Genomic DNA, 11,297 nt, shown 5'->3' with positions numbered 1-11,297 from the left:
AGCTTCAAGGTTCTGATTAGTGAAATTTCTATTTATTCAGTAACAAATTAAGTCAAAATATTCAGAGAAATCAAAGGACAACATTCACAAGGTCATAACTTAACAACTTATTACTAAAATGGCCACATAGTTTTCACCAAACTGATAATATAATTTTAAGCAAAAGATTACATCCATTTAGTAACACAATCATTTAGTTAGTCCTTAATTTAATCATCCAAATAAGGAGGCAAACTTCCTTAATTGACACAAAGTACAAAGGTTAGAGTCCTCTACCCCTAGGTCATATTGTCTTAATCTCTTCAATGTAAAAGTCCTCATTCTTATTAATTGGGAAGTCCTTACCTCAATCATCTAAATATAAAGGTCAGAGTTCTCTACCCCTAGGCCACAGTAAGTTGTGATTTTCTTAGTTTACATTAAATACTCAACAAGAGATCTTTTAATCTTGACTCCAGGCTGGCTCTCAGCTTCCATGATTCCTCTTCCACAGTCCCAGCTCCTGCCCAGATCTATCCAACTTCCACCTGGTTTCAAAGGCAGACAGCTCTCAGTCCTTTGTCCAGCTTCTTGTGCAGTTCTGTAATGGGAATGTAAAGAGAATGTAAATTTAAGATCTTCTCCATCTCTAGGCCCTTTGATAGGCTTAAATGCACCTGGAGCTTTTGGTGGGAGGCTTGTTATTCAGGAGATACTTTGTGATTGGGCAGTGGGTCAAGAGGGTTGTTACATTCTCTGATCCAGGAAAAGGCTATATAAACCCTGTTGTAAGGCTTTGTTTTGGGGCTCACTTTGAGAAGTGTTTTGTGATTTGACCAGACAAGACTCTAAGCAGCCATTGAGAGCCCCCTTCCCCCCAGCTTTGAAAAACCCAGATGTTCATGCTTCCCTCTCTGGTAACTGACTAGGTATAGATGTAGTGGTTGGACATTTGGAGGGCTGTCTGTCTGATCTGTTTGTTTCTCTGTCTTCTTGTAACTTCTGCTTGTAACCTCTGTATACTCTGAAGTTTGGGGTGCTAACTTTTCCCCCTGAACTAAGTAAATGATATGTTTGATTGATTAAAGCAAGATTGTTAACTCATTTTGAGTTGCTTTCCTTTAGAAAAGCAGATCTAAGAACCTGTGTTAGCAGCCACCCTGGGTATGCAGGGGTGCTTGCCGCTACAAGTTCCTGTTCCATATTGAAACTCACAGTGTCTGGTTGACCTCAAGTCCTTTACAATTTCTGTTCCTGGGAAGACAAAGCTTAACAAAGCCACAATAACATTTATTCACATTGCCAGCATCCTCATCAATTCATGTTCTGCCTGTGAAATCAACATAGACCCAACAACAAGGTCTGAGGACTCAACACAAATCATCAGTATTGTCCCTGGACCTCTGAAAACATCATCAACATCCTCCTCCAGGATTTCTGTAAACATACAACAAGGAAGTCCTCTTTCAAGGTGTCTGAACCAGCAGCAAGGTCCCAGGGCTTCTGTAACAACAGCATCATCTTCTCTTAGCAGACAAATCTGACAAAGTAACATCAAAACAGACAAAGTATGGATGCCACAGCCATGCCTCCTCCCAGTTCTCCTGTCTTCTCATTTCTCAGTTCTTCTCAATTTTCAGTTCACTCCTCAGTTCTCATTTCTCTTCTCGGTGTTTCTCAGTTCTCAGTTCAGTTATCTTCTCTCTCTCCAGCAGTAGCAGCCCAGCCTCCAGATGCTTGTTCCCAGATGTTCTTGCCTCTCTCAGCTTGAGATTTTCCTTATATATGGTATCAACTCCTCCCTGTTCTGCCCCTTCCCAACAAATCCATCCCACTGTCGGATTCACAAGTTCTGGGTCTTAATACTTGACACAATCATGAACTTGGAACAAGGTGCTAACTACCTGTTTGATGGCAAATACAAAGGACAGGGAAGATCTTCAAATTCCCATTCCCATTACACTTTTCCAAGGTCTCACAAATAACAAGTACCCCAAGTGGGATTTTGACCCAAGGGCTCTGATTCCAGAGCCAGTATGGAATTTCCCCTGTGCCACAGTCTACCACACAAAGAGGAATCAGAGAAGGTCTTTTCTGCAAATCCAAAAATCATTCAACTAAGAAGCATTAATTAAACACTTGTTACATGAAAAGCACTTCAGTAGTTATTGGGAGTACAAATATAGAAGTGAATGTTGAGCAGAAAACTGTCAACTCCAGTCACACTCTCTGAGTGTGCCCTAACCTGAGATCTTTCCTTTACCTAGTTAAGAATACAACCAGTTATCAGTTATTTCTGTCATTGCCAAGGTATGAGGTAGGCTGGCAGCAACATAATGTTCATTTAATGAAATAAGGAGTCACAGATATAGAGGCTTTAAAATGCCCTTGAACCCTTCTTTCAGACACATATGACAACCACTCAATATATTGACTCTATATCTACTGAGGTTCATTATAAGAACTGTACATTTTTAATTTAGACAGTGTTAGTGTCAGGAAATATAAGAATAAGAAAGGACCACCTTATCAAGAAGAAATCAGCATCAAGAGCATTGCTAAGGGCTTGGAAAGGATGTGAAATGACAGATTTAAAACTAGAGGATTCCTATGTTGACAGGCATTTAATCCAAGGCAAGCTCAGCTGTACACATGTTTTAGCATATGGTAAATTTCCAGTCTCTTCTCTCTTGATATTATTCTTCATTCTAAGAGTCACTGAGGGGCTGTTTTGCAGAAGGATGCTCTATTAAAATGGGTCAGGGACTTGGTGGCCCAGAATCAATCCATTGTTAACATGGGAAAAGCAAACTCTATAAATAATAACAACAAATGCCTTCCATTACTTATAGACTATTTAGGGCAATTTTTAAAAGATTTTTTTTCAAAAGCATATTTTATATTGTAAAAATATCATTAGCCTACATAAATGCCTCAATCCTGCAATGAGACATTTTTAGTAGGAAATATCTATCTGTCTATCTATCTATCTATCTGATATGAATTAACAAGCAACACTAATTACTGACTAAACTCATATATAACACAATGTAGGTTGGTGATGGGTGGGAAGGAGATATGAAGTAGAGCCCATATTTAGACAAATATAATATTACATTTTCCCCTACCTTTTTTCTGCACTGGTTTATGGAGACAGAGCACTTGATCTAGCTGCTAGATCATATCATCTTTACAAAAATGACATCATCAAATTATATACACATTAGTCATAGCACATCTGAAATTTGTTTACCATCTGTGGTCAGGATTATGGTTTTATACACAGCCAAGGCCTTGCTCAGGCCACATAGTAAACAGATCTTAACATATCCTTCTGTGTCAGGAGTGTAATTTGGAATTATACAGAATACCATTTCTTTACTAAAGGAATTGAATTAATTGCTTGTTTAAATGCATTTTGGTTCCATCCAGAGTTTTGTCTACCAGAGTGAAACAAATGGCAGTTTGAGCAATGAAATAAGGATCATGTAAAAACAAACAAAAGTAACAACAGAAAAGAATGAGCAAATTGGCATTCATCATGCAAAATCCCACAGAAAACCTGGTCTAGTTAACATAGCCTTACGAAGTGAAGCAAGTGTCTGGAACGCTCTTCCCTAGAGGTCAGAACAAATCAAAAGGTCAGAACAACACCTGGTTCTCTCCTATGCTGTGTGTCTGGACTCCGTCCTCCTAGGAAAGGTAAAGTGTCTTTGTGGCAGAACAAGCTAAAAGGAGTTCAGCTTGAAATCTGCAGACCATATCACAACACTGTTCGCCCAGAGTGGATGTTGATTTCCCTTCTTATCTTGTTCCACACCTCAATAGAACTCAGCAAAGTATTGATTTTCAAGGGAGCTTTGCCCTGAAATTGCCACATTCTATGGAGGAAACCAGAGGAATCACCTGCCCCCATCCTCCTACACACACCATCTCTGACAACATGTGAAATGTGCCTTTAAAAATCAGGGACCCCACTTTAGTAAGTAACAGCCTTTTATAAAATGAAATGATAGGTATATACCTGTCTGGATAGCTTTTGAAAAAATACATTTTAGTAACATCTTTTGATTTTTACCCTCCCTTTCACCTCTCCTCCTAGATACAGATGACAACCATTGGCTTTACATTGCCTACATTTCCCACTGTATCCTTTCCTCCCAGCTTGTCCCAAAGAGCTGTATGACTTTTATAGCAGATCTGTATAGCCTACTACTGAGCAATCAGTCACTAAGCATTTTTTTAAAGAAACTACTGTTTGACAGTCACTGTGCTAGGTTCTAGGGATTGAAATATGAAGGTGAGATAGTTCTACTCCTGAGGGAGTGTCCATCCAACTAGAGGGATACAACATATTCACAGGTAAGTAAGTGCAGTGTTTGTTCAACATAAATAAGGATTTCTGGAAAACTAACAATTGGAAGATATGTTCATATTTATTATGATTATTATTATATCTATTATGTTCATATGTGAGATTTGGTCGATATGTGACAATATGGTATGATTCCAACAGTGTAGGGAAGGCCTCATAGAAGATTTCCTTCACCAGTGCAAATTAGAAACTATGGGTGGATATTTCCTCCACCAGTATAAATTGGCAACTTGTCTTTAATTTATCACCTCATCCAAATATTGTTGCACTGAGGTTAACTGATGGCTTGCCCATGTCACACAGCTAACATGTTGTGATAGTAATGGCAATTAAAGATTCCCCTGTATTGGCTTGGTTTTCAAATTGATTGTGTTAAAACCCAGAGCTTGTTAATCCCACCTGTGGGATGGACTTTTTGATGTGAAAAGAAAGTCCTGAACTGGGAGGAGCTGGTGACATAGATTTGGAGAGACAAGAGAGAGGCGGAAGATCTTTTTGGAAGCAGCACCTGGTGGAGAGAGAGAGACTAAGAGAATTGCTGGTGGCCGCTTTGAATTGCCCTGGACTTTTCAGACCTGCCCCCTGAGCTGCCAAGGACTGAGGAGACATGGCTGTTTTGCTGGTACTTTGTCTGTCTGTTTTGATGTTGTTTTGCCAGATTTGTCCACTGGTGAAAGACAGTCCTTTTGTTGAAGAAGTCCTGGAACCTGGCATTTGGTTAAGAAGCCCTGAAACTGTCCTGCAGACAGAGAGTGAATACTGTCCACTGGTGAGGGACAGTACTGTTGTTGCAGGGGTCTGGAGATTGTCCTGCAGACAGAGTGAATACTGTCCACTGGTGAAGGACAGTGCTGTTGTTGCAGGGGTCTGGGAACCTTTCTGTTGGTTCAGAAGCCCTGAAGAAGGATTTTCTTGTTGGATGTTTACAGAAATCTGGGAGAGGGCTTTGCTAATGTGTTCAGGGGTTCTAGGACTGTTCTACAGACAGAGGATAAATTCATGAAGGGACTGGCAATGTATCTTATGGCCTTGCTAAGCCTTGTCTCCCCAGGAACTAAGATTGCTGAGAACTTGCCTCCTGTCAAGATGAAGAAAAGACCTCCATTTGGGTATTAAGTGCTGTGTTTAAACTTGCTGTAACTCTGGGGTAGATTCAATTGTGATCCAGGGGTGGGGAACTTTTGACCTTATGTTTGGAAACTAATCTACATTTGAGAAGAGGGGTTTTGTGGTGGACTTAATTAAGGTATAGCCTAGGGGTGGAGAAGTAATTAGAACTGGGACTTTGTAATTGATTGAATGATTGGAAGATCCTGGGGTGGGGTAGTACTTGGAGATTATTTAATCACATTTAGTAAATGCTGTATTTTGAATGATGTCATGTTTTGATCTTCTCTGTTCTTGGTTTGTCACTGAATAAAATAGAGAGCACCTATGCTGGTATTTTGAACCTGGGAAGTTGCCTTTCTTTTGGCATTACATTACACATGTGTGAGAGGCAGGACTAGGTCTTCTTAACTACACTGATGACTCTTTCCACTATTGCTACACTGACTCTTGGGAAGGTATGGTGATTATGGAACATTCTACAAAAGTTCCTGCATAGAACCTGGTATGCTTTTGAACTCATGGGAATGAGAAGAATGAGATGGGCTTATGTGAATTTAGAAGGATTATTCCCATGTGTGTCCTTGGATATAGAACATACTCCCGATAAGTAGTAAGCATTCAACAAATGCTTATTGAATCTGGTTGAATTGGATTGAGATTCAGCCCTCAGTCCTCTACCTAAGAAACACTGCCTCTCCATCACATTGCTCATATACTATCAGAATGAATAAAAACTATGATAATAATACTGTTATCTTCATTTTCTAATTTTGAAGCATTGAGGAAATTGCCATCTGCACCACCTTTGCTTGATATCCTATGTCACATTCATTCATACCTCATTATCAACATTTTAAGTGTCAAAGTAAAATGAAACTATCATCCCTTAGGTGTTTGTGGAAGTGTAGAATTAGTGTAATGTAGAAAAGGTTAGCAAAGGATGCTGAAGTTAATGAAAAAGCTAGAGGACCAGAGGTTTTCATTTTAGTCCTGTGACTTGCTACTTGAGTGATTTTAAGCAAGTCATTTTTCCCTTTTCTGGGCCTCAATTTTCTCTAAAGTGAGTTGTCTGGTCTAGGCACTCTCCAAGGTGCTTTAGAGATTAAAATCTATAATACTATTAAATGGGACTTAGCACATCAGGGAGTCTAGGAGGAAAAAGTAATGCAGAGTTGTTGTTATAACCTCTCCCAGGGAGACTTGTTAAAAAATGGAAAGATTGAATTTGCTAATATAATCTACACTTTCGAGTACCCATGTTTTAATTAAAATTCATAGTGGAATGTTCTGCAGAGGGCATAAAGAGACATAATCTTGTGGGAAAAAAATAATTTGATTGTTCAGGGTGTGGCATAGTGAAGAGGGAGCTGACCTCAGAACCAGGAAGACCTAGATTCTTCTGATGGCAGATTGCTTCTGATAATGGCTGGGCAAGTCATTGAACCTCTCAATATTTTGGTTAATTCTCAAAAAACATAAGTTGTAGAGATATTGACTTATGCATGTGGAAATTCCTCATTCAGGGAAATTTTTATACCAATGCAATAATAGACCTGGTCCCTGACTTTGGTTAAAACTCCAAGGTAAAATCTTGAGAAGAAAATGCTTGCTAGAGTTAGAGATGAAATCTCTTATCATTTTGGCAGTGTAGAAGTGACCTTAAAATCTTGACAGAAGTTGTATTTACATGGATCAAAGTACAGAATCATCAACTCATAGATCCAAAGGAGACCTTAAAGATGACCTAGTCTGACTCCCTTATTTTACATACTAGATTTTTTTCAACAAACCACTTTTACTGACTTCATCATGTAGTCCAGAGGTGTCAAACTGTGTCCCTAGGCCTCAAGCACCAGTGAAACTCTTAAGTACAACAGAACCATGTATATGTAAACAAAATAAATTAATAAACACAACACAAATAAATTGATTTGATGCTTTCAAGTTGACATATGGCTGCAGGGATCTGTTATTTAAATTTGACATCACTGGGACATCAACTGATTGGGTCAATTCACTCAAAAATAATGGCTAGCATTTGCTTAGCACTTTAAGGTTGGCAAAGTGATATACAAATATCTCATTTTTATCCTCAATATAACCATGAGAGGGAGGGGCTATTACCCCCATTTTACAGAAGAGGAAACTGAGGTAGATAGAGATTAAGTGATTTGTCAAGGGTCACACTTATAGTAAGTGTCCAAAGCTGCATTTGAACTTGGGTCTTCCTGACTTCAGGTGCAGTGCTCTATCCATTGTACCATTTAGGTGATAATAATATAGTAAGTGTGGAGGGCAAACGGGAGTGTGTGAAAGATCTGTGATTTTATTGGTGTATGGAACTCTTAGAGAGGAAACTACCTCCATACACATAGATCAGCTTCTCATCTAAAACATAAATCTAGAGATTGCCTGAGGTGCTGAGAACTTGCCACTTGCCTGGGGTCCTATGGCAATTGTGTGTCAGAGGTAGAAACTGATTAAAGTCTTCTTGACTCCACTGCTGGCACAATAGCAACTTTAAATGTGATATACCATGAAGTGCCAAATAGTGTGTCACAGACAATAAAAAGGTACCATGGTAGTTCAGGAAGGGGATTCAGTGTACATGGGGAAGATTTCATAGCAAAGATAAGACTTGCAATATTTATATGGGCAAAAAGAAGTAAGGAGGACACTCTGGGATGAAAATAGCAAAAACTTCTGACTGGAGCAGAGGACTTATGAGGAGTTATAGGAGACAAACAGATGAAAACAACAAATACAGATTATGAAAAATCATGAATACTAGAATGAGAAGTGAGTCATTGCATAATCTTATTTAAGGGTGGGGTTAGCTGATTTAGTAAATCATGCCAACTTAGTTAAAAGTAACTAGGTTAACCAAGTGAAAACATTTCTCCTCAATCAACCAATTAATTGGGAGTGATTGGATGAGATGTCATTGAAAGCCTCCAGTGATGTTTTAGAACAGGTGTCAACACAGTATTGGCCAAGTATTGGCCAAGAAGTTCAGTCATGCTTTGTGGGTTTAGAAGAAAATAGTCAGACATTCAGAACTCAGGTATTCAAATGTTTGGCACATAAGCTCATTTTGGTGAAGGAGCTACTGGGAAAGAATTTCAGCTTCGGTATGCCCCACCCTCCCTCCATGGACTAGAGGAGGACCTAGTGAATTTCAGAAGATGGATTACTTTGTACTTAAAATGAGCATTCCTGAATCAGATGAAATGTCTGCATCAAAAGCAAAGGGCTAACTAGTTATGCTGAAGAACAGCAGCTTCAAGACTCCCCAAGGAGACAGAAAGAAGTTATACCATGCCCAAGGGAAATTTCAGGAAGGGAAGAAGCAGACCTCCAGCTACCAGGAGCTGTGATCTACTCCTTGGCCACATTTTCTTTCTAAGCTTGAACCCATTTCTACAGGAATGTGTATATACTTGTAGGACAGTGTGTAACCAGCTTTGAGGGCAGGAGATATTTTGGACTAAATGCTACTATGCCATTTTATTAAATACCCCTTTGTCAATTTTACTTAAGTATGCATAACTAATTGATATCAAAAGGAAAGTGTGTGTGTGTTGTCGATTAGAAAGTCAGTCTCCAGCTGAGCTCAGGAGACTTGACTGCTAGTGTGTGGAAGGGTGGAGGTGGTTCTTGGGATATTATGCCCAGATTATGTATTATCCGAGTTTTAAGAAGATTAATTTGACTGTGTCATGCAGAATAGATAAAGCATTTATATATGTATATATATATATATATATATATATATATATGCCAAGTACTATGATAAGCATTTTATAATTATCCATTTGATCCTCACAACAAGCCTGGGGAAAAGGTGCTATTGGCATCACCACTGAACAGATAAAGAAGCTGAGAAAATATATGTTAAGTTACTTTTGTAGGTATCTGAGGCCAGATTTGAACTTAATTCTTCCTGACTCTAGGCACAGCACTCTTATCAATAACCATGGGATGATGAGAGCCTAAACTAAGGTGATGAAAATAGGAATTAAGAGGAACAAATTAATCTAGTTTCAGACATGATGGATTTCACAGTTTCTTTCACTCAAATGACCAGTTGTTTACCTGAATTAACCAGTTATTTTGGCATTGTTTTAAACCTCATACTTAGACTTAAGGGCTGGCAATCTATCAGTATTCTAGATTTACAGTAAAATGTGCACATGCATCTGTGTTATTTTCAATGCATCTAAGCTTTATGGAACCACTCCTTTAGACTGTGGTTTCTAATCATGAAATTTGCATGCAGAAAACTCATTTGGAAGGGAAATCCAAAGGCTATCCTATGCACTTGGCAGGTCAGGCACTCAAATGCTGAAAAGAAGTTGTACTGCATGGATTTGAATGTTTTGCCTCTGGACTTTGAGGCACTATCCTTAGAACATGTTGCCAAAATGCATTATAGGAAACTCTCGTTGAGTTTTCCCAAACTAATGGTCTATATCTATCCAAGTAGTAGGTGGATGTGTAGGAAAAAGACTTAAAATAGATTCTTGCAAATTCAGGTATCTTGAGCAAGATTGACATGTATTTCTGACTGATGGGGCTGTACCTGGGAATATTTTCACCTGGGGCAAAAACAGTTGGGTAGAGGGAGAAAGGACAGTCTCAGCCATACTGGTACAGCCATACTGGAAGAGGATGTGACTGGGATCTCCCCCAAGGGATGGGCCCTGTGAGGGTTATGGTGGCTCAGGGACAGTTGGACTTCATGAAGGACAGCTTGCCCTGTCACCTGCCATAAGAAAGTTGGCCTCTGCCCAGTGCTGGTTAGGATTCTGCTGCAACCTTCATTCTGTCTTCAAGTAGAATGTATGCACCTTGAGGACAGGGGCTGTTGCATTTTTGTCTGTGAATCTCTGATGCCTTGCATATAGAAGACGCTTAATAAGTCCTTGTTGATTGATTGGTTAAGTTGATCATTTGCCCCAGGGAGGCTTCTCTGAGTCTACTGAACCATATTTACAGTTTGGCCTTGTAAAGCATTTTGTTCCAAACCTGTCAGAACACGACACATGCTGATTATTCATTTGCTTCCTGAATTCATCATGTTTTCTTTCCCAAAGCGGGTCCAGTGATTTTGACCTTCTGTGGAGTGTTTCTTTTTCTCCCAAAGGAAAAGCAGAAGAAAAGGGATGTGACTACCTGGCATAATAGCAGAACCACAAGTGGATTCTACCGATGAGATAGAAATGACAAGTGAATACCATGTCTTAAAGTCACCCCAGGGATTCTCTCTCTGATGTGGAAGAAGCAGCAGGATCTCTTCTTTCTGATTTAGTCTTTGACAGGCCAGTGCTTCTGACAGTGGTTTCGAGGCACTAAATGCTTGATTGGGAAATGTATAATATCTGAAAGGTTCCATTTGCTAACGGCAGGACAAGAGTGGCCCTGAGGAGCTTACTGAAAGGAAATGAAAGCAAAAAATTAAAAATTAAAATGAGGAACCACCTCAAAAAATGAATTAGGTTGAATTTAGCAAACATCAGGGGCCTTGAGACTAATGATGTTCAAAGGTTGGAAGGAAGAGAGAGAATTATGAAGATGCCCTGTGACAGATTTAGTACCTATATTAGTGGAAACACTGTGAACTATAAAATGTATGTCTTAGTGTTTTGGTAATGAGGGGAAACATAACTTAGAATAGCTTGACAAATAAGTACTCCAAACATACCAGCTTTTGATTTTTTTTATTGTTAAAAAGCAGTTTTTCCCACCCTACTTATATGGAGAGATTGAAAATAAAAAAAAAAAAAACAATCAGTATTATTTCCCAATTGCCTGTTAAAATGGTTTACTCCAA

This window comes from Petaurus breviceps, unplaced genomic scaffold (genome assembly GCF_028583685.1).
Source record: "Petaurus breviceps papuanus isolate PSGF00001 unplaced genomic scaffold, PetGlider_PUasm1.0 138, whole genome shotgun sequence".
Taxonomy (NCBI): Eukaryota; Metazoa; Chordata; class Mammalia; order Diprotodontia; family Petauridae; genus Petaurus; species Petaurus breviceps.
Note: the sequence above shows the minus strand (reverse complement) of the source record.